Source organism: Saccopteryx leptura, chromosome 7, assembly GCF_036850995.1.
Source record: "Saccopteryx leptura isolate mSacLep1 chromosome 7, mSacLep1_pri_phased_curated, whole genome shotgun sequence".
Classification (NCBI taxonomy): Eukaryota; Metazoa; Chordata; class Mammalia; order Chiroptera; family Emballonuridae; genus Saccopteryx; species Saccopteryx leptura.
Window position 1 is genome coordinate 81,333,851 of NC_089509.1, and position 22,386 is coordinate 81,356,236.

The 22,386-nt window shown below is 45.5% G+C and overlaps 1 long non-coding RNA gene across 1 annotated transcript; it reads right to left on the bottom strand.

Annotated features, from left to right (window-relative positions):
• Positions 1-340: 340 nt before the first annotated feature.
• Positions 341-17,226, bottom strand: LOC136378511 (uncharacterized). Its single transcript, XR_010746617.1, has 3 exons — positions 17,147-17,226; positions 9,871-10,068; positions 341-2,136 (listed from the first exon to the last, which is right to left on the bottom strand). It is a non-coding gene; the product is annotated as an uncharacterized lncRNA (long non-coding RNA).
• Positions 17,227-22,386: the final 5,160 nt, after the last annotated feature.

Genomic DNA, 22,386 nt, shown 5'->3' on the forward strand with positions numbered 1-22,386 from the left:
AAAACTACTCCTATCAAAGTTTTAAACCCACCAAAGGCTGAGAACCATCCCCCAAAAAGGCTATTGGGGTCCCATCTATTCCAAACTTGCACGGGCACATGTGCCGGTTTTGTCATCTTTGTGACAATGTCCTCAACTACCTGGCCCTGGCCATCTATCTTCAAGCAACAATTGGTGAGATTGAACTTCCCACACACTCCTCCTTGTGCTGCCAATAGATAGTCTAACGCTAACCTGTTTTGGTAGATGGCGTTTCTCATCTGAGTCTGTTGATGTGCAAGGAGGGTGAGGGCTCTCCCAGTCTCATTGGTAATGATTTCAAAGACTGCCTGCAGTCTGATAATCCGGTTCAACATGGAAATGGGGGTACGGTATCCCCAAGATCCATCCTGTGCCCAGGTGGCAGGACCATAGTGTTGGATTATCCGTTCTGGGGGCCACTCATCATCTTTCCAGTCTCCTGTCTGGAGTTCTCTTTTTACCCGGTGTAAGGGCTGTGAGGCCGGGTAGCTAAGAAGTTCCCCTGTTTTCAGAGGCAAGAGGAAGAAAGATGGCTTTATCATACCAATTACACAGCTTCCTTTCCAATTTCTGGGAAGGCGGATATAGGCCTTGTTTCCACAGATCCAGTAAAGTCCACGCGGCGCTATCCAGTCCCGGGCCTTGCCAGGGTCCTTCCAGGCTGCAGCTAACTCTGGGAATCTAGCCAACGGATTTTTCTCTGTCTGCTTTCCCCACCACACGCTTTGTTGGGAGGTGGCATTAAAATACCGTTGGCCAAGGCAAGTTAAATCCCCGACTGATTCAGTTAAATGTCCTCCACCTCTAGCCAAGCAGTATTGTCCTATAATAGTGTGTTTTAAAATCCACTGGCTGTCATCAGAGACGCGGGGGGCTGTTATATTTGGCAGAGCCTCAGTGGGAACCAATTCTTTGGCTTCCCATGGCCATTTGTCCCCCATTAGAGTTCCCCCACATACATAGCAGGAGGTGACATTTAAGGAATGAGCTATTCCTTCAGCCATCTTGAGAAATAAGTTTTTAGTTGATTGTGGTGGTAGGGGTAGGGGTTCAGTTGCTTCTTTATGAAAAGATTTATATATGTGGAAGGCTTGAGCAGGGTGGTTCAGTACCTGACCTCTGATAACGATTGGAGCAATGGGATCTCGTCCCTTCCCATCAATGCCAAGTGATAGCACTTCTCCGGCCTTCCAACGGGGGTTTAGGGGATTGGTTATGATCAGCTCTAAGGGATTGCACCCCTTGGTGGTGCAGTTTGACAGAGATACCCCTCTCTTAAAATATACATCTTTCTTTTTAGAGGTGTTCTTTTCCCAAGTACTCCATCGAACACATGACCAATAGGGACAGCTTACTTCACAGTAGGAGCCAACACGACATATATACTTGTGTTCTATACTGTAGCTTCTCTCCCAGGCAAGGGACCCACACCCCCATCGTGAATGACTTAGAGCGGCACATGCATCAAACCTTAAGATCACTTGTTCTGGCTTTCCTTTCACCCTAGTTTGAGCAATAGTTAGCCCATCCTTCCATCCCCAACTTCCTCCTCCCTTTGTTACCTTTAATTCAAACACTACTTCAGTAGGAGGGTCTCTGGGGTTATAACAGATATAAGGGTGGTCATGTCCTGGGTCACATATTGAATACTGAATCTGATTATAGGTACAGGTTCCTTTGTGAGTTCCCTTGCATTCATAGAAGCTATAAAAAAGCAAGGTGGTAGTGACTTTTTGACCTTCCTTCTTGATATGGATACATAGTTCACAGTCTTCTGCCTTAGTTCTCCTCCCTCCCCAGAGTCCAATTATAAGGAGTCCCATGATGAGGTTCCTCAGGCTTCGGTCATATGTGGACCAGCCAGCTTCCGGTTTGTGGCTGGAGCAGGGCATGTTGTCTTTCTCAGGGTCAACTTACAGCACTTGGTGGGATCTGTCTGTGCTGTCCACAAAGGGGTCTCTGCAAGAGCTGCCGGCTTCAGTCAACTGTGGTGAACCCAGGCAGGAATTCCCTCTACTTTGGCAGCTGCTGGAGTGCTCAGGATCACAGTGTAGGGTCCTCTCCACCTGGAATGGAGGAGAGCTGGGTTCCAATCTTTGACCCACACCTGGTTACCTGGGAAAAGAGGATGAACAGGAGCAAAGAGACTGATTGAAGCCCTATCCAACACCCACTTGGATATGATACAGGCTACCTTGCCTAAAGCTTTAAATGCCTATGTAGTTCTGTTTTGCCTAGTTCTTTGGGGGGTGGGGGAGGGTCCCTGGCAAACTGCATAATATTGAAGGAGGCCTATTGTATAATATCTCATAAGGTGAGTATCCAGTGTTCTTGAATGGAGTACACTAAATTTTGAACAGAATTATAGGTAAAGCTTGCACCCATTTAAGACTTGTCTCCTGACATAACTTGCTAAGCCCTAACTTTAGAGTCCTATTTATGCGTTCCACCTTCCCTGAACTCTGGGGTCTAGATGTCGTGTGAAGCTTCCAGGTGATGCCTAAAGCTAGTGCCATTTCTTGTACTACCTTAGCCACAAAAGCAGGGCCATTGTCAGAGCCTATCAGAAGTGGCAGTCCAAACCTTGGAATAACTTCTCTGAGCAGTGCTTTGTTATTCTCTGACCTTTTCAGTCGGTGGGGTAGGCTTCTACCCATCCTGAGTAGGTTCACACTAGCACTAACTAGTGCTGGTATCCTTGGCTTCAGGGCATCTCATTGAAGTCCAGTTATACATCCTCAAATGTGGCTGTTCCGTAAGACTGGATACCTGGAGGCATTAAAGGGGCTTGTTTGGCATTGTTCTGATGGCAGGTTGGGCACCGCAAGCTGACTCCTTGAGCAAAAGTTGTTAGGAGAGGAATGTAAAAATATCGTTCTAGAAGTTTTTCTGTCTTTTCTTTTCCCCAGATGAGTGCCAGTGTGTAAAGCCTGAACTACTGCTGGTCCCAATAGGTGGGGGATGACAACTCTACCATCTGGCAGTTGCATTCAGCCATCCTTTAATTCTTGTAACCTTTTCTTTCCATCCACCTTTTTTCTCCCTCAGAATACTTGGGTACAATACTTGGGGCCCATGGGATGAGAATGGTTACAGTAGCCTTGTGTAGGGGAGAGTAGAAGTCCTCTTTGCCTCTATGTCCACTCTAGCATTCTCCTGGGCTTCTACCATTCCTCCCTTCTGTTCTCAGCAGTGCATTACTGCTGTTTATTTGGATTTCAGACTGCTACCAGCAGCTGGAGAATTTCTCCTGGATATTTGAGGTCCTTCCCCCTGGCTGTCAGGAGCCGTCTTTCCTTGTATTTTGCCTCACGGACTTGCAGAGTAAGAAAGGCAGAATCTTACTGCACCCAGAAGCTCTCTAACTTGTTGTTTGTGGATCCCCAAATTTTTGATGGCCAAACCCCTCTATGAAGTCACAGGGGTGGGAAAGAGAAAAGGAGCCCATGGTGTGGGGGCCGGAACAGGATGGTGCTTTTCAGACTCTTAAAAAGGAATTACAATTTGCCCCAGTGCTAGATCTTCCTAACCTAGCAATCTTTTGTGCTGTACATCTCAGAGAGGAACAATACAGCAGTGGGTGTATTAACCCAGGAATTGAGGACACAGTCTAGACCAGTAGCTCACCTCTCCAAACAATTGGACAGAGTCGCTACGGGCTGGCTACCATGCCTGAGAGCCTTAGCAGCCACAGCAATGTTGGCACAAGAGGCAGACAAATTGACTTTGGGACAAAACTTGAAGGTGTGGGTACCTCATGATGTAGTAACTCTGATGAATGCAAAAGGGCATCATTGGCTCACAAATGCCCATCTCAACAAATACCAGAACTTACTCTGTGAAAAACCCAAGGCTGACAATAGAGGTGTGTACTACTTTAAACCCAGCAACACTGCTCCCAGTGATGGAGGGAAAGCAGCAGCACAACTGCTTAGAAATGCTTGACTCTGTGTTCTCCAGCTGGCCAGACCCGTTAGACCAACCTACAAGAGATACCGGTTGGGAGGTGTATGTAGATGGAAGCATCTCTGACAACTCACGAGGGGAAAGGCAAGCAGGGTATGCAGTAGTGACTCTAACAGAGACTGTAGAGGTGCGGCCTCTACCCCAAGGCATTTTTGCTTAGAGGACAGAACTGATGCTCTGACTTGGGCCCTAGAGCTCAGTGAAGAAAAAAGAGCTAGTGAACCAGAACACTTGGGCAGGGACGAGGCTTATGAGAGTGTAGGGGTTTGGTACTATTGAGTGCAGAGTTGTTGGTGCTGCCTCACTTACTACTCTCAAGTCCTTTACTTGCCGATCATCATTGGTCCCTGGTTTTCTGATGGGGAGGAAAGGAGTATTCCAGGGTGACTGGGCTGGATAATAATGCCATGTTCCTTGAGCCCCTGTAAATGCACCTGGATTCCTCCCAAGGATTCTCTAGGAATCAGGTCTTGTCCTTGGCTAACAAAGGCAGTGCCCCAGGCTTTAGCTTTATCCATACTGGCACCTGATTTATTGCCAGCCTGGAAGGATTGTCCTCAGCCTTTACTTTGGGCCATTTCTGGGTTAGCCTCTGACTGAGTGGCTTCCCAGGCTCAGTCACAAAAATCTTTCATTCACCTCTCTGAGGACAGTTAGAGTTAGAACAAGCCTAGGCTTTGGCACTTGCAAGTCTAGCTGACCATCGTCAGCAAAATATATAGTAGTCCTTAATTTGCTTAGCAGATCACGCCTTAATGAGGGAACTGGACAGTCACACATGTACAAAAACTGATGCATGACCTTATGACCTCCTATAGTACATTTATGAGGCACGCAGAATGCCTGTTCTGTTTTCCTGTGGCTCCTACAATGTCCATCCTACGGGTGGATAGCAGCATTACTAGCCGGGTCACCTCTGAGTGCTCAGCCCCTGTATCAAATAGGAAGTCCATTTGTTGGCTCCTTACCATTGTACAGACCATAGACTCATCGGGGGACCTGAGTCCAGTTGCTCAGTCCAAGAGGAATTCCCCAGCTATGCTGAACAGTGTGTCTCCCCCTTTGGAGGGCTGGCAAGCATGCTTCCCCTTGTCCCAGACGGGACATTCATTCTTCCAGTAACAAGTTCCCTGGCAGATGATATACTGATCATGCCACAAGGGGGTCCTGCCTGACTGTCCTTTCTTTCCTGTACCTGTTTTCTTTCTGTTTTCAAATGGGAGGAGGCTTTTCTTTGCCTCTGTGCTGAAGGGCAGCAGCTCTGAGCTCAGCCTTCTTCTTCATTTGCCGCTCATCGGCCTGCTTGCTTGCAACCTCTCTGTTGACATAGAACTTGTTGGCTACTTCCAGGAGTTGGGAAATGTTCATCCTGGCAAAACCTTCTAATTTCTGGAGCTTCCTTTTTATATCTCCTGCACTCTGCTGACAAGGGCCATATTAACCATTCTCTGGTTTCTGGACTTTCTCAATTAAAAGAAGTATAGATTTGGTAGGCTTCACATAACCTCTCATAAAAGTTACCTGGACTTTTGTCCTTCCTTTGCAAAGGCCCCACCTCTTTGTTGATATTAGTGCCCTTCTGGCCTCCCTTCCAGAGGCCTTGGAGGGGATCCTCTCTGTATCTCCTGAGCTGTCTCAGGCCTTTCTCTATATTCACGTCCCACTGAGGATCTTCTCCTTGCATCTGGACCCTCACATATTCAGGGGGTTCTGGTGTTCCTCAGGGGTATCCTCCTCTAGCCATTTAGTCACCACCTGTATTATTTGCCATCTATCCTCCATGTTGAACAGAGAGAGGAGCAATTGATGGCTATTCGCCCATGTGGCATTGTGGGTCTAGAATAGGAATTGCATGAGATCTATTAAGGCCTGAGGCTTTTCTGTATAAGAGGGAGTGTGGTGCTTCCAATTTAGGAGATCGGTGCTGGTGAAAGGTTGGTACACCAGCACATCCCATTTCTCCACTCGCTCCTCTTTGTTTATCACTGTGTTCCTCACTTCTCTCAGGGGCATCTATATTCGGGGCACTATCTTTGAGCGCAACCTCCCAGCAAGGGGAGGAGAGCATGAACCTGGTTCCAGCAGGGCAGTGAGAAGCACCTCTGGCTCAGGCGAGCTTATTTGGGACTTAATAGATCAGCAATGATGAGCCTGAATAAGGAGCAGTCTCTGGGATGTATGGGGAGCCAGGTTGGAAGGGTAAAGCCTTGCCAGTATGTACAGTGCGGGAGCCCAAGTTTTTGTTTCTTCTGGCTCACTAAGTGTTAAAATTTCTGGCAGCAGCAGTGGCTGCAGCTCTCCAGGTTTGGTGGAACACTTCCCTGCCTTTGCTGCTAACGCTATAGAAGCCCGACCTCTAAGCCAAGGGAGAAGGTGTAAAACCAGCATGAGCCAGGTGTCTAAGTAGGGAAACTAGTCAGGGTGGCCTGGACCTCTAGTTACTACCTGCCACTCTTTCTGCACAATGGACCTGTCCAGGTTTCCTCCTGCTGGCCACCCCACCCCAAAAGTGGGCCATTCTAGTTCATACTAGGTTCTCAATTTCCTTGGGGACATGGTAAGACCATAATCCCCTGAGAACTCTTTATTAAAATTCTTAATCATTATGGCCAGGAGAGTAGGTTTTCCCTGTGAACCTCCCAAGACAAACATCAGTCACACCACAAGAAGGAATTGGGGAGGATAAGGAAAACTTAGAGGGGATGCCATTCGCTTTGTCTGTCACCGGCTACTCCCCCTTGTGGAGATAGCAAACATTCTTAGCTTATGGAAGGCTGATGTAACCGTCAGCACGCAGTTCTGCCTCTTAGCCATACAAGGCACACTATGAAATCACGGTTCGGGACTCAACAGTAGCTTTGGCCCTGTGGGAAGGAGTCAGAACTTCTCCCTGGTGTCCATCTTGTTCACTCCGCACTCTCTTTCACACAATGTCCCACCCAACCTAACCTGTCCCGTGGAGAGAGATCAGTTCCCACTCAACCTATGGAGGGCAATTAGTCCCTTTCTGGAGGATGATCAGGCCTCCCTTCTGCCCCATAGGACAGTACTTCAGCTAGCTACCCTTGCCCTGTTTTCCTTACTGTGGCTCTGATGCACCCTCGTTTTCTCGTTCCTCCATTATCTGATCCATGCTGGGACCAGCAGACGGGGATTCCCCTCCATCCTGTGAGGCATCCTCACAGGGTAATCCCTGGTGTGCACTCAGCAGTGCATCAGCAGGACATTTGGGGGGCTCCCCAGTGGGAAACCTGAAGTCTGCCAAACGCAGACGCTATTCCTCCTCACTTCTCGGCCAATGCACGAGAAATCTGTGCAGGAAGCAGCACCAGACAGAAGATAAAAGATGCTCAGACAACTTAATAGAGGAAGAAGGATTTATTAGTAGGCAGTGTAGCACATGGGACTAGGGCACCAAAGCACGAGCTCCCCGGTTAGATTTCTTACATCTTATATACGTTTTATAGTATCCATGCAAGGGGCGTGTGATTCCTTTGTCTGAGGTCCTATGTGCACTTCATGACTCAAGGTAGGAAGGGCGAGCTTCAGTGGGGCAGCAAGGGGGGAAGTGTTTCCAGACCACTGGTCCTAGCTATTTAAAGATCTTGTTTTTCTTGTGACTATTGCAAGGGTCTCCAGGAGACCAGTTAGAGATGTATAGAATGCAGTTCATCTTTAACTGGCTGAGTCAGTCATTACTTCAGGTTCTTTCTCCTGCATTCTTCTGGTTTCTCCCATCTCATTTCCCTTTGGAGACTCTAAAAATTACTTTTTATGCTGGAGTCTCTCATTTCTGGTCTGAACTTGGAGGATTTCCTGGTAGTGCTGGGGAAAGTGTAATAGGCCGGAGTTCGTTGCTGTACTCTGGCTTCTACTGTGCTCCTTAAGCTGTTTATTAACAGAGGCAGCACACACGAACCTACCAGGCAGATTCCCAGCAGGAGTAAAACTACTCCTATCAAAGTTTTAAACCCACCAAAGGCTGAGAACCATCCCCCAAAAAGGCTACTGGGCTCCCATCCATTCCAAACTTGCACGGGCACATGTGCCGGTTTTGTCATCTTTGTGACAATGTCCTCAACTACCTGGCCCTGGCCATCTATCTTCAAGCAACAATTGGTGAGATTGAACTTCCCACACACTCCTCCTTGTGCTGCCAATAGATAGTCTAACGCTAACCTGTTTTGGTAGATGGCGTTTCTCATCTGAGTCTGTTGATGTGCAAGGAGGGTGAGGGCTCTCCCAGTCTCATTGGTAATGACTTCAAAGACTGCCTGCAGTCTGATAATCCGGTTCAACATGGAAATGGGGGTACGGTATCCCCAAGATCCATCCTGTGCCCAGGTGGCAGGACCATAGTGTTGGATTATCCGTTCTGGGGGCCACTCATCATCTTTCCAGTCTCCTGTCTGGAGTTCTCTTTTTACCCGGTGTAAGGGCTGTGAGGCCGGGTAGCTAAGAAGTTCCCCTGTTTTCAGAGGCAAGAGGAAGAAAGATGGCTTTATCATACCAATTACACAGCTTCCTTTCCAATTTCTGGGAAGGCGGATATAGGCCTTGTTTCCACAGATCCAGTAAAGTCCACGCGGCGCTATCCAGTCCCGGGCCTTGCCAGGGTCCTTCCAGGCTGCAGCTAACTCTGGGAATCTAGCCAACGGATTTTTCTCTGTCTGGTTTCCCCACCACACGCTCTGTGTGGAGGTGGCATTAAAATACCGTTGGCCAAGACAAGTTAGATCCCCGACTGATTCAGTTAAATGTCCTCCACCTCTGGCCAAGCAGTATTGTCCTATAATAGTATGTTTTAAAATCCACTGGCTGTCATCAGAGACGCGGGGGGCTGTTATATTTGGCAGAGCCTCAGTGGGAACCAATTCTTTGGCTTCCCATGGCCATTTGTCCCCCATTAGAGTTCCCCCACATACATAGCAGGAGGTGACATTTAAAGAATGAGCTATTCCTTCAGCCATCTTGAGAAATAAGTTTTTAGTTGATTGTGGTGGTAGGGGTAGGGGTTCAGTTGCTTCTTTATGAAAAGATTTATATATGTGGAAGGCTTGAGCAGAGTGGTTCAGTACCTGACCTGTGATACGGATTGGAACAATGGGATCTAGCCCCCGCCCATCAATGCCAAGTGATAGCACTTCTCCGGACTTCCAACGGGGGTTTAGGGGATTGGTTATGATCAGCTCTACGGGATTGCATTCCTTGGTGGTGCAGTTTGACAGAGATACCCCTCTCTTAAAATATACATCTTTCTTTTTAGAGGTGTTCTTTTCCCAAGTACCCCATCGAACACATGACCAATAGGGACAGCTTATTCCACAGGGGGTGCGATGATCACATATATACTTGTGTTCTAAACTGTAGCTTCTCTCCCAGGCAAGGGACTTACACCCCCATCGTAAATGACTTAGAGCGGCACATGCATCAAACTTTAACATGACTTCTTCTGGCTTTCCTTTCACCCTAGTTTGAGTAATGGTTGGCCCATCCTTCCACCCCCAAATTCCTCCTCCCTTCGCTACCTTTAATTCAAACACTACTTCAGTAGGAGGGTCTCTGGGGTTATAACAGATATAAGGGTGGTCATGTCCTGGGTCACATATTGAATATGGAATCTGATTATAGGTACAGGTTCCTTTGTGAGTTCCCTTGCATTCATAGAATCTATAGAAAAGCAAGGTGGTAGTGACTTTTTGACCTTCCTTCTTGATGTGGATACATAGTTCACAGTCTTCTGCCTTAGTTCTCCTCCCTCCCCAGAGTCCAATTATAAGGAGTCCCATGATGAGGTTCCTCAGGCTTCGATCATATGTGGACCAGCCAGCTTCCGGTTTGTGGCTGGAGCAGGGCATGTTGTCTTTCTCAGGGTCAACTTACAGCACTTGGTGGGATCTGTCTGTGCTGTCCACAAAGGGGTCTCTGCAGGAGCTGCTGGCTTCAGTCGACTGTGGTGAACCCAGGCAGGAATTCCTTCTAGTTTGGCAGCTGTTGGAGTGGTCAGGATCACAGTGTAGGGTCCTCTCCACCTGGAATGGAGGAGAGCTGGGTTCCAATCTTTGACCCACACCTGGTTACCTGGGAAAAGAGGATGAACAGGAGCAAAGAGACTGATTGAAGCCCTATCCAACACCCACTTGGATATGATACAGGCTACCTTGCCTAAAGCTTTAAATGCCTATGTCATTCTGTTTCGCCTAGTTCTGGGGGGGGGGGGGGGGGAGGTTCCTGGCAAACTGCATAATATTGAAGGAGGCCTATTGTATAATATCTCATAAGGTGAGTACCCAATGTTTTGGATGGAGTACACTGAATTTTGAACAGAATTAAAGGTAAAGCTTGCACCTATTTAAGACTTGTCTCCTGACATAATTTGCTAAGCCCTAACTTTAGAGTCCTATTCATGCATTCCACCTTCCCTGAACTCTGAGGTCTAGATGTCGTGTGAAGCTTCCAGGTGATGTCTAAGGCTTGTGCTATTTTTTGTACTACCTTAGCCACAAAAGCAGGGCCATTGTCAGAGCCTATCAGAAGTGGCAGTCCAAACCTTGGAATAACTTCTCTGAGCAGTGCCTTGTTATTCTCTGACCTTTTCAGTCGGTGGGATAGGCTTCTACCCATCCTGAGTAGGTTTACACTAGCACTAACTAGTACTGGTATCCTTGGCTTCAGGGCATCTCGATGAAGTCCACTTATACATCCTCAAAGGTGGCTGTTCCGTAAGACTGGATACCTGGAGGCATTAGGGGCCTTGTTTGGCGTTGTTCTGGTGGCAGGTTGGGGACCGCAAGTTGACTCCTTTGGCTAAATTTGCTAGGAGAGGAATGTAAAAATATCATTCTAGAAGTTTTTCCATCTTTTCTTATCCCAGATGAGTGGCAGCGTGTAACGCATGGACTACTGCTGGTCCCAATAGGTGGGGGATGACAACTCTACCATCTGGCAGTTGCATCCAGCCATCCTTTAATTCTTGTGACCCTTTTCTTTCCATCCACCTTTCTTCTTTCTCAGAATACTTGGGTGCAATACTTGGGGCCCATGGGATGAGAATGGTTACAGTAGCCTTGTGTAGGGGAGAGTATAAGTCCTCTTTGCCTCCGTGTCCGCTCTAGCATTCTCCTGGGCTGCTACCATTCCTCCCTTCTGTTCTCAGCAGTGCATTACTGCTGTTTATTTTGAATTCCAGACTCTTTCCAGCAGCTGGAGAATTTCTCCTGGATATTGAGGTCCTTCCCCCTGGCTGTCAGGAGCCGTCGTTTGTTGAATTTTGTCTCATGGACTTGCAGAGTAAGAAAGCCAAAGTCGGAGTTGTTAAAAATGTTTGCTCTTTTTTCTTCACTGAGCTCTAGGGCCCAAGTCAGAGCAATCAGTTTTGTCTTCTAAGCAGGAATGCCTTGGGGTAGAGGCCGCACCTCTACAGTCTCTGTTAGAGTCACTACTGCATACCCTGCTTGCCTTTCCCCTCGTGAGTTGGTAGAGATGCTTCCATCTACATACAGTTCCCAACCGGGGTCTCTTATGGGTTGGTCTAAAGGGTCTGGCCAGCTGGAGAACACAGAGTCAAGCATTTCTAAGCAGTTGTGCTGCTGCTTTCCCTCCATCACTGGGATCAGTGTCGCTGGGTTTAAAGTAGTACACACCTCTATTGTCAGCCTTGGGTTTTCACAGAGTAAGCTCTGGTATTTGATGAGATGGGTATTTTTGAGCCAATGATGCCCTTTTGCATTCATCAGAGGTATTACATCATGAGATACCCATACCTTCAAGTTTTGTCTCAAAGTCAATTTGTCTGCCTCTTGTGCCAACATTGCTGTGGCTGCTAAGGCTCTCAGGCATGGTGGCCAGCCCTTAGCGACTCTGTCCAATTGTTTGGAGAGGTGAGCTACTGGTCTAGACTGTGACCCCAAGTCCTGGGTTAATAGACCCACTGCTGTATTGTTCCTCTCCGAGATGTACAGCACAAAAGATTGGTAGGTTAGGAAGATCTAGCACTGGGGCAAATTGTAATTCCATTTTACGAGTCTGAAAAGCACCATCCTGTTCCGGCCCCCACACCATGGGCTCCTTTTCTCTCCCCCACTCCTGTGACTTCATAGAGGGGTTTGGCCAGCACTGAAAAGTTGGGGATCCACAAACAACAGAATCCTACTGCACCCAGAAACTCTCTAGCTTGTCTCCCCATGGTGGGGACTGAGATGTTTTAAATAACTTGTTTCAGTTCCACTCCTAGCCTGCTCTCCCTTTGCTGGAGAATGAATCTAAAGTATTTTACCTGCCTTTGGCAAATCTGGGCCTTCTTCTTTGAGACCTTGTATCTATTCTTCTCTAGATGGCATAAAAGTTCATCGGTTCTTTGAGCACATTCTTGGAGAGTCTCATGACCTAGCAACAGGTCATCCACAACTGGAGGTGGACACGTCCAGTGTCCTGTGCAGGTAAGCACTGGAGGTCACAAGCAAGGGCCTCCCCAGAAATGGCAGGGAAGTTCTTGAACCCTTGTGGGAGCCACTCCACATGTACTGTACTTTTGTTCCTATAGCTGGGTCCTCCCAGTGGAAGGCAAACAGCTCCCAGCTTTCAGGAGTCAGTCTTATACTGAAGAAAGTATCTCTCAAGTCCAAGCAAGTGAACCAGGAGACTTGGGCAGGGATGAGATTTAGGAGAGTGTAGGGGTTTGGTACTATTGAGTGCAGAGTTGTTGGTGCTGCCTCACTTACTACTCCCAAGTCCTTACTGGCCAATCATCATTGGTCCCTGGTTTTCTGATGGGGAGGAAAGGAGTATTCCAGAGTGACTGGGCTGGATAATAATGCCATGTTCCTTGAGCCCCTGTAAATGCACCTGGATTCCTTCCAAGGATTCTCTAGGATCAGTATTGTCCTTGGCTAACAGGCAGTGCCCCAGGCATTAACTTTATCCATACTGGCACCTGATTTATTGCCAGCCTGGAAGGATTGTCCTCAGCCTTTACTCTGGGCCATTTCTGGGTTAGCCTCTGACTGAGTGGCTTCCCAGGCTCAGTCGCAAAAATCTTCCATTCCCCTCTCCGGGAACAGTTAGAGTTAGAACAAGCCTAAGATTTGGCACTTGCAGGTCTAGCTGACCATCATCAGCAAAAGATATAGTAGTCCTTAGTTTGCTTAGTAGATCACGCCCTAACAAGGGCACTGGACAGTCACACATGTACAGAAACTGATGCATGACCTTATGACCTCCTATAGTACATTTATGGGGCAGGCAGAATGCCTGTTCTGTTTTCCTGTGGCTCCTACAATGTCCATCCTACGGGTGGATAGCAGCATTACTAGCCGGATCACCTCTGAGTGCTCAGCCCCTGTATCAAATAGGAAGTCCATTTGTTGGCTCCTTACCATCGTACAGACCATAGACTCATCGGGGGACCTGAGTCCAGTTGCTCAGTCCAAGAGGGATTCCCCAGCTATGCTGAACAGTGTGTCTCCCCCTTTGGAGGGCTGGCAAGCATGCTTCCCCTTGTCCCAGACGGGACATTCATTCTTCCAGTGACAAGTTCCCTGGCAGATGATATACTGATCATGCCACAAGGGGGTCCTGCCTGACTGTCCTTCCTTTCCCGTGCCTGTCTTCTTTCTGTTTTCAAATGGGAGGAGGCTTTTCTTTGCCTCTGTGCTGAAGGGCAGCATCTCTGAGCTCAGCCTTCTTCTTCATTTGCCGCTCATCCGCCTGCTTGCTTGCAACCTCTCTGTTGACATAGACCTTGTTGGCTACTTCCAGGAGTTGGGAAATGTTCATCCTGGCAAAACCTTCTAATTTCTGGAGTTTCCTTTAAATCTCCTGCACTCTGCTGACAAGGGCCATATTAACCATTCTCTGGTTTTGGGACTTTCTCGATTAAAAGGAGTATAGATTTGGTAGGCTTCACATAACCTCTCATAAAAGTTACCTGGACTTTTATCCTTCCTTTGCAAAGTCTCTACCACTTTGTTGATATTAGTGGCCTTCTGGCCTCCCTTCCAGAGGCCTTGGAGGGGATCCTCTCTGTATCTCCTGAGCTGTCTCAGGCCTTTCTCTACATTCACGTCCCACTGAGGATCTTCTCCTGGCATCTGGACCCTCACATATTTCTGGGGGTTCTGGTGTGCCTCAGGGGTATCCTCCTCTAGCCATTTAGTCACCACCTGTATTATTTGCCATCTATCTTCCATGTTGAACAGAGAGAGGAGTAATTGATGGCAATTCGCCCATGTGGCATTGTGGGTCTAGAATAGGAATTGCATGAGATCTATTAAGGCCTGAGGCTTTTCTGTATAAGAGGGAGTGTGGTGCTTCCAATTTAGGAGATCGGTGCTGGTGAAAGGTTGGTACACCAGCACCTCCCGTTTCACCACGCGCTCCTCTTTGTTTATCACTGTGTTCCTCACTTCTTTCCGGGGCATCTATATTCGAGGCACTGTCTTTGAGCGCAACCTCCCAGCAAGGGGAGGAGAGCATGGACCTGGTTCCAGCAGGGCAGTGAGAAGCACCTCTGGCTCAGGCGAGCTTATTTGGGACTTAATAGATCAGCAATGATGAGCCTGAATAAGGAGCAGTCTCTGGGGTGTATGGGGAGCCAGGTTGGAAGAAGGGTAAAGCCTTGCCAGTATGTACAGTGCGGGAGCCCAAGTTTTTGTTTCTTCTGGCTCACTAAGAATTAAAATTTCTGGCAGCAGCAGTGGCTGCAGCTCTCCAGGTTTGGTGGAACACTTCCTTGCCTTTACTGCTAACATTATGGAAGCCCGACCTCTAAGCCAAGGGAGAAGGTGTAAAACCAGCATGAGCCAGGTGTCTATGTAGGGAAACTAGTCAGGGTGGCCTGGACCTCTAGTGACTTACCTGCCACTCCTCTGCACAATGGACCTGTCCAGGTTTCCTCCTGCTGGCCACCCCACCCCAAAAGTGGGCCATTCTAGTTCATACTAGGTCCTCAATTTCCTTGGGGACATGGTAAGACCATAATCCCCTGAGAACTCTTTATTAAAGTTCTTAATCATTATGGCCAGGAGAGTAGGTTTTCCCTGTGAACCTCCCAAGACAAACATCAGTCACACCACAAGAAGGAATTGGGGAGGATAAGGAAAACTTAGAGGGGATGCCATTCGCTTTGTCTGTCACCGGCTATTCCCCCTTGTGGAGATAGCAAACATTCTTAGCTTATGGAAGGCTGATGTAAATGGTCAGCACACAGTTCTGCCTCTTAGCCATACAAGGCACACTACGAAATCACAGTTCGGGACTCAACACTAGCTTTGGCCCTGTGGGAAGGAGTCAGAACTTCTCCCTGGTGTCCATCTTGTTCACTCCGCACTCTCTTTCACACAATGTCCCACCCACCTAACCTGTCCCGTGGAGAGAGATCAGGTGCCACTCAACCTATGGAGGGCAATTAGTCCCTTTCCAGAGGGTGATCAGGCCTCCCTTATGCCCAATAGGGCAGTACTTCAGCTAGCTACCCTTGCCCTGTTTTCCTTACTGTGGCTCGATGCACCCTTGTTTTCTCGTTTCTCCATTGTCTGATCCTAGCTGAGACCAGCAGATGGGGGTTCTCCTTCCATCCTGTGAGGCATCCTCACAGGGTAATCCCTGGTGTGCACTCAGCGGGTTCATCAGCAGGACATTTGGGGGGCTCCCCAGTGGGGAACCTGAAGTCTACCAAACGCAGACGCTATTCCTCCTCACTTCTCGGCCAATGCACGAGAAATCTGTTGCAAGAAGCAGCACCAGACAGAGGATAACAGATGCTCAGACAACTTAATAGAGGAAGAAGGATTTATTAGTAGCCAGTGTAGCACATGGGACCAGGGCACCAAAGCACGAGCTCCCCGGTTAGATTTCTTACATCTTATATACGTTTTATAGTATCCATGCAAGGGGCGTGTGATTCCTTTGTCTTATGTCCTATGTGCACTTCATGACTCAAGGTGGGGAGGGCGAGTTCCAGTGGGGCAGCAAGGGGAAAGGGGTTTCCAGACCACTGGTCCTAGCTATTTAAAGATCTTGTTTTTCTTATGACTGTTGCAAGGGTCTCCAGGAGACCAGTCAGAGGTCTATAGCATGCAGTTCATCTTTAACTGGCTGAGCCAGTGAATCTTTCAGGCTCTTTCTCCTGAACTTCTGTTTCTCCTCTCTCAGTATCTCCAGCACCTTCTGCAGGCTCTCCTGCCTCTCCAGCTTCCTCCTCCCAATAGGTCACTCTCTCCCACCTTGCAATGCCCCTTCAAGTGTGCAAGCCAACCACAGGAATAAAGGTAAAGAAATTTTTTTACACTCATTTTTAAAGTTACTACAGTTACAGTATAAAGTACAGTATATTTTTCTTTTTTCTGTGTCTTACTTGTATTTTTATGTTTTAGATTATGATTTTACAACTATGTTAGAATAGGAAAAATGACTTAGACTAGGGTGTGTTTTGACTCACCAAAATTCGGGTTACATCACTGTCGTAAAAATAGAACTGTGTTGTAACCCGAGGACACCCTGTAATCCCCTTAGGACATTTTAATTATATGTTAATTTGAAAGATCTTAAAGAAGACTGAAAATATTCATAAGATATATGGCAAATTTCAAGGAATCGTGTTTCCTAATATCAAACTATATACAAGACCATTGTAATCAAAATAGCATGGTACACTCATAAAAGCAGACCTACAGATCAATAGAACAGAATAGAGAGTCCAGAAATAAATCCACACCTTTATACTCAATTAATATTTGCCAAAAAAAAAGGCAAAAACATACGAGGGTTAAAGATTATCTACTCAATGAATAGTGTAGGGAACATTGAATAGATATGTGTAAACAAATGAAACTAGACTACCCTCTGAGACCATACACAAGAATAAACTCAAAGTGGATTAAAGACTTAAATATTAAATTCAAAACCATAAAAATCCTAGGGAAAAAATAGTAAAATCTTGGACATTTCTCAAAGCAATATTTTTTCTGATATATCTCCTTGGGCAAGAGAAACAAAAGAAAAAATAAACAAATGATACTACATCAAACTAAAAAGCTTTTGCACAGCAAAGAAAACAATCAAATAAATGAAAATATAGCCCACTAGAGAAAAGAACATATTTGCCAATACCTCTGATGAAAAATTAATATCCAAAATTTATTAAAAAACATACAAAACTCACCTGACTGGTGGTGGTGCAGCGGATAGAGTTTCAACGTGGAACTCTGAGGCTCCCAGTTTGAAACCCCACAGTCACTGGCTTGTGCACAGGTATACCAGTTTGAACACGTGATCACCACTTGAGCTTGGGATTATGAGAATGATTCCTAAAGTCGCTGGCTTGAGGCCAAATGTTAATGGCTTGAAGCCCAAGGTCTCTGGGTTCAACCCAAGGTAACAGGCTTAAGCAAGGGGTCACTGGTTTGGCTTTAGCTCCCTGGTCAAGGCACGTATGAGAAACAATTACTGGTAATAAACAACTAAAGTGAAGCAACTCCAAGTTGATGCTTCTCATATGTCCCCTCTCTTTCTCCCTTCCTGGCTCTTTCTCTTTCTCTCTCTGTCTGTCTGTCTGTCTCTCTCTCTCTCTCTCTCTCTCTCTCGTCTCTCAAAATCAATAAGAAAAAGAACTTATAAAACTCAACACCAAAAAAACAATCCAATTAAAAAATGGTCAAAGGACCTGAATAGACACTTCCTAAGAGCACATGTAGATGGCCAATAGATATATGAAAAGATTCTCAATGTCACTAATCATCAGGAAATGCAAATTAAAACCACAATGTGGTATCATCTCATAGCTGTCAGAGTGGCTATCATGAACAAAATAAGAATCAACAGTTTTGGTGAGGTTATGAAGAAAGGGGAACCCTTATTCATTGTGGGTAGAATGCAGATTGATACAGCCACTGTGGAAAGCAGTATAGAGTTACCTCAAAAATTTTAAAATAGAACTAAATTATGACCCAGCGATTTCACTCCTAGGATTTCATTCAAAGAAACCTGTCATGAACCAGTGTGACTCATAATTTTGTGGGTCTCGAGTGGGAGCAGCTGAGGATTAGAAAATAAACACAGAAAGTAAAAGGATGGGATTGGGAGATCTTCTGGTGGCTGATGATTTACCAGAAGTGCCTGCACTCCCAAAAGCTTTATTTTTATCATGTAAAGCAAAATTATTTTGCAAAACAAAGAGAGCTCAGATACAAAGTCACATTTCTGAGATAAACCAAGAATTATCCTAAATGCAGATAAACCCCCTCCATGCATAACATCTTAACTTCACAAAACAAAGAGTAAAAAGAAAACTGCCTCCAGTCTCTTTAAGGGACATGGGGGCTGGGACAAGTAGAAACTGTCAGCATCACAGCTAACATGGAGGTGTGGGGAGGGGCATATAAATTGCCTTTACCAACTTAAACAATCAGTTTGTGGGGAAGATCTTAGCCTTTAGCACCTTAATCAGGCAAGTAAGTTGGGGGGATGGGCAGCAAGGACCTTGTCACCTTACTGCCAGTCCCTGACACCTCTGTCCCCCCAAAATCTAAACTGTCTTTTGCAGCCTGTTTCCCATAGAAACCCAAAACACTATTGGAAGGAGTATACACATCCCTATGTCCATTGCAGCATTATTTACAATAGCCAAGACTTGGAAGCAGCCCTAGTGTCCCATCAGTAGGTTAGTGAATAAAATGCTGTGGTACATTTACACAGTGAAATACTATGCAGCCATAGAAAAGAAGGAAATCTTTCCTTTTGCAACAGTATGGGTGGCCCTGGAGAGCATTATGCTAAGTTAAATAAGCCAGTCAGAGAAAGACAAGTACTATATGATTTCAGTCATATATGGAATCCAATGAACAAAATGAACTAACAAACAAAATTGACACAGACTCATAAGTACTGAGCAGGCTGACAACCATACAAGGATGGGAGCTGGTTGAAGAGAGTAGAGGGATTGATTTTTTTCTCATGGACACAGATGAAAATGTGGTGATTGTTGGGGAGCAAAAGGGGGGTTGGAGGAGAGTGTAGGGGGATAAATAGTGGTGGACAGAGATTTGACTGGAAGAGTCGGTGGACACACAGTACAGTATACAGGTGATGTATCATAGAATTGTGCTTCTAAAACTTGTATGATTTTGTTAACTAGTGTCACTTCAATAAATTCAACTTTAAAAATATTTTTAATGAAGCATTTTATTTCATTGATCTCACCATCAAACAATCATCAAGTTGTGCCTGACCAGGCAGTGGCACAGTGGATAGAGTGTTGGCCTGGGATGCAGAGATCTCAGGTTCAAAACTCAGGTCACCAGATTGAGCGTGGGCTCATCTGCCTTGAGCACCAACTTGAGCACAGGGTTAGTGGCTTGAGTGTGGGATCATAGACATGACCCCATGGTCACTGGCTTGAGCCCGAAGGTTGCTGGCTTGAGCAAGGGGTCACTGGCTTTGCTGGAGCCCCACCACCACCCCATCAAGGCACATATGAGAAAGCAATCAATGAACAACTAAAATGCTGAAACAAAGAATCGATGCTTCTCATCTCTTTTCCTACCTGTTTGTCTCTCTGTTTCTCTCTCACTTGCTAAAAATAAATAAAATTAAATAAAATAAAAACAACAATCATCAAGTTGTAAATTTCCACCTAATTCTTGACGTACTGCAGAGCAAATTAAATGATGCAAATCTACCAGTTTTTGTGGCGACTCATAAAGCATGACCAACTGATACAACACCAGAATTTTTCCAATTTTTATTCTCAGAATACATGAGTGCATCACTCAGGATCATTGAAGATCTAATGGAGAGTTTCTTTAAGTTGTTGTTTTAGTATTGTTAAATCACTAGGATTTCTGTTTCCAAGAGAAAATATATGTATTAATCATAAAAGCGAATTTCCATAAATATAAAGAAAATGCATCAGACTTTCAATAAAGAATGACTTTTCTTTTTTCTTTTCTTGAGGATATAGATCATATCAGCAAGGCAAATATCTCTGCCTCCCAAGAGCTTAGTCATGTGAGGGATAAGATGCATGCACATAATAGCAATTACTGACAACCTGCTGTATATTCTGCTCTGTAGATAGGGTTGAAATAAACAGAGAAAATGGTAGAAGTTACTTTTATGTAAAGGAAGTAACCTATATATTGACATTTAAGCATGTTTAACACATATAAATTAATTTGGATCAAGTGAAGTTGAAAGTAGTCAATAATTATTTCAAGTCAGTAAATACTTAAGGGATAAAAATAAAAAACAAAAAATAACATCATGTTAGTCTCTATATACAGGGTGGGGGAAAAGTAGGTTTACACTTGTTCTTATAGAAAATAACACAAAAGTTAATAAATAATAATACAAGAATAAACTTTGCATAGTCACAATTGTAAACCTACTTTTGTCCCAGCCTGGATAATGGCATCTACCAAAGAAAATACATTTTATACCTTTTAGTAGTGGATTTAATGTTAGATGTTCTACCAACAGGAAATACGAAAATTAGAGATTCCTAAATTCATTCACTATCTAATGCCACTGACTTCTTACTAAAAACAAAAGGCAGAAAGGCATCTACCACTTCTCTAGCAGTAGAGCAGGGGTCAGGAACCTCTGGCTTGTGAGCCAGATGTGGCTCTTTTGATGGCTGCATCTGGCTTGCAGACAAATCTTTAATAAAAAAAAATAATAACATTAAAAATATAAAACATTCTCATGTATTACAATCCATTCATTCCCTACCACTCATGTTCATGGTTGTGGGTGGCTAGAGCCAATCACAGCTGTCCTCGGGACAACACCAAATTTTTATTGGATAATGCATAATGTACACGGGTCATTGTATGGCTCTCACGGAATTACATTTTAAAATATGTGGTGTTCATGGCTCTCTCAGCCAAAAAGATTCCCAATCCCTGCAGTAGAGTAATTTCTTGGTTAACTATCTGTGAGCATCTGATTCTGTTCTCTGAGAGAATCTTCCTTCTTCCGTTATCCATTGTCCTTTGTGGCCTCTGACTTTACCAGCTGGAAGGTTCTTCTTTGCTCATTTTTCTCCAAGACATATCTGAGATGTACACTGACAACATGCCCCACTTGGGGAGCAACACAGTGTTTGTAGCTTCTTTCCTGCTGGTTTAGATAATAGAAGAGGGAGTAGGAAGGTTGTACAGGCCCCTTACAAGGGGTTCAACCAGCTCTCATAATACAGGACCTTGTTTATTTGGAAAAAAATAATTACCTCAACATTTTAGTAGAATTCCAATCTACTCATTTCACATCAATTTCCTGTGCATATAACCTAGGCCAAAAATCTTGTCTAAATATCTATTTTAAGCCTAAAATTTTCATTTTACATTTACTGGGTTCATATCATAATTATTTCTTTCTCTGTCCCTTAAGGCAATGGAAAAAATAGGCTTGGGTAGGAAGGGAATATCTACATCTGATCTTTGCGGCTATACTGGCTCCCATTTTCTGGCACAGGTCTCCCATTGGAAGGTGCTTGAAAAGGGCTATAAAAACACACTTCTGTTCAAGATGGCAGCATAAGTAAACAAAGGACTTAAATCCTCCCACAACCACGTCAGAATTACAACCGAACTACAGAATAGCCATCATTCAGAACTGCCTGAAATCTAGCTGAATGCAAATCCTACAACTTGGAATTTAAGAAGCTACATTAAAACTGGTAGAAGGGGCCAAGAGGTGGAACAGGCTAGTCCAACATCCACACCCACACCCAAAAGTGGTTTAAAATTGGGAAGACTATCTCAGCTGTGGACTTCCCCTGTGAGGAGCAAGGGTCCCAGTCTCATACCAGCCTCCCAGCCCAGAGTTTCAGAGCCAGAAATAGAAGTCCCCATAACTTTTGGCTGTAAAAACCAGTGGGGATTGTGGCTGAGTGAGAGGGAGGGCTGTAGGAGTTCCAGGAAGCTCCTTTTAAAGGGCCTGGACACAGACTTATTCAGCCTCACTCTTTCAGCATTACGGCAGCAACTTGAAAAGAACTATGGACATATGGTGAGAAGTTGGACTGTTGGGCATTGAGGCAGGAGATGAATGAGACAACTTTCTGCCAGACAAAAGTTCTGGCACAAGATGTTGTTCCTTTTCTGAGATATACCCCCCTACCACATACACACACACAACCAGCAGGCAGGAGTAACATCTGAGTTTCCATCAACCTGGTTCACGTTATCCAGCTTGTGGGCACATCCAAGGTGTTTCCAGAGGCTTTTCCATACAGATGCCCTCTCTTGTCATATGCTTCAGACTTTCCTAACCTCCCTCAAACAAGCAACATCTGGCCTCTGTGTATGCTGTACCTCTTGCTAAGTAGCCCTAGGCCTGGCACTGGCAGCCACTGGCTTGGTTCAAAGTTTGGACCCTCCTGTGCACCTTCTAGTCCAGCAC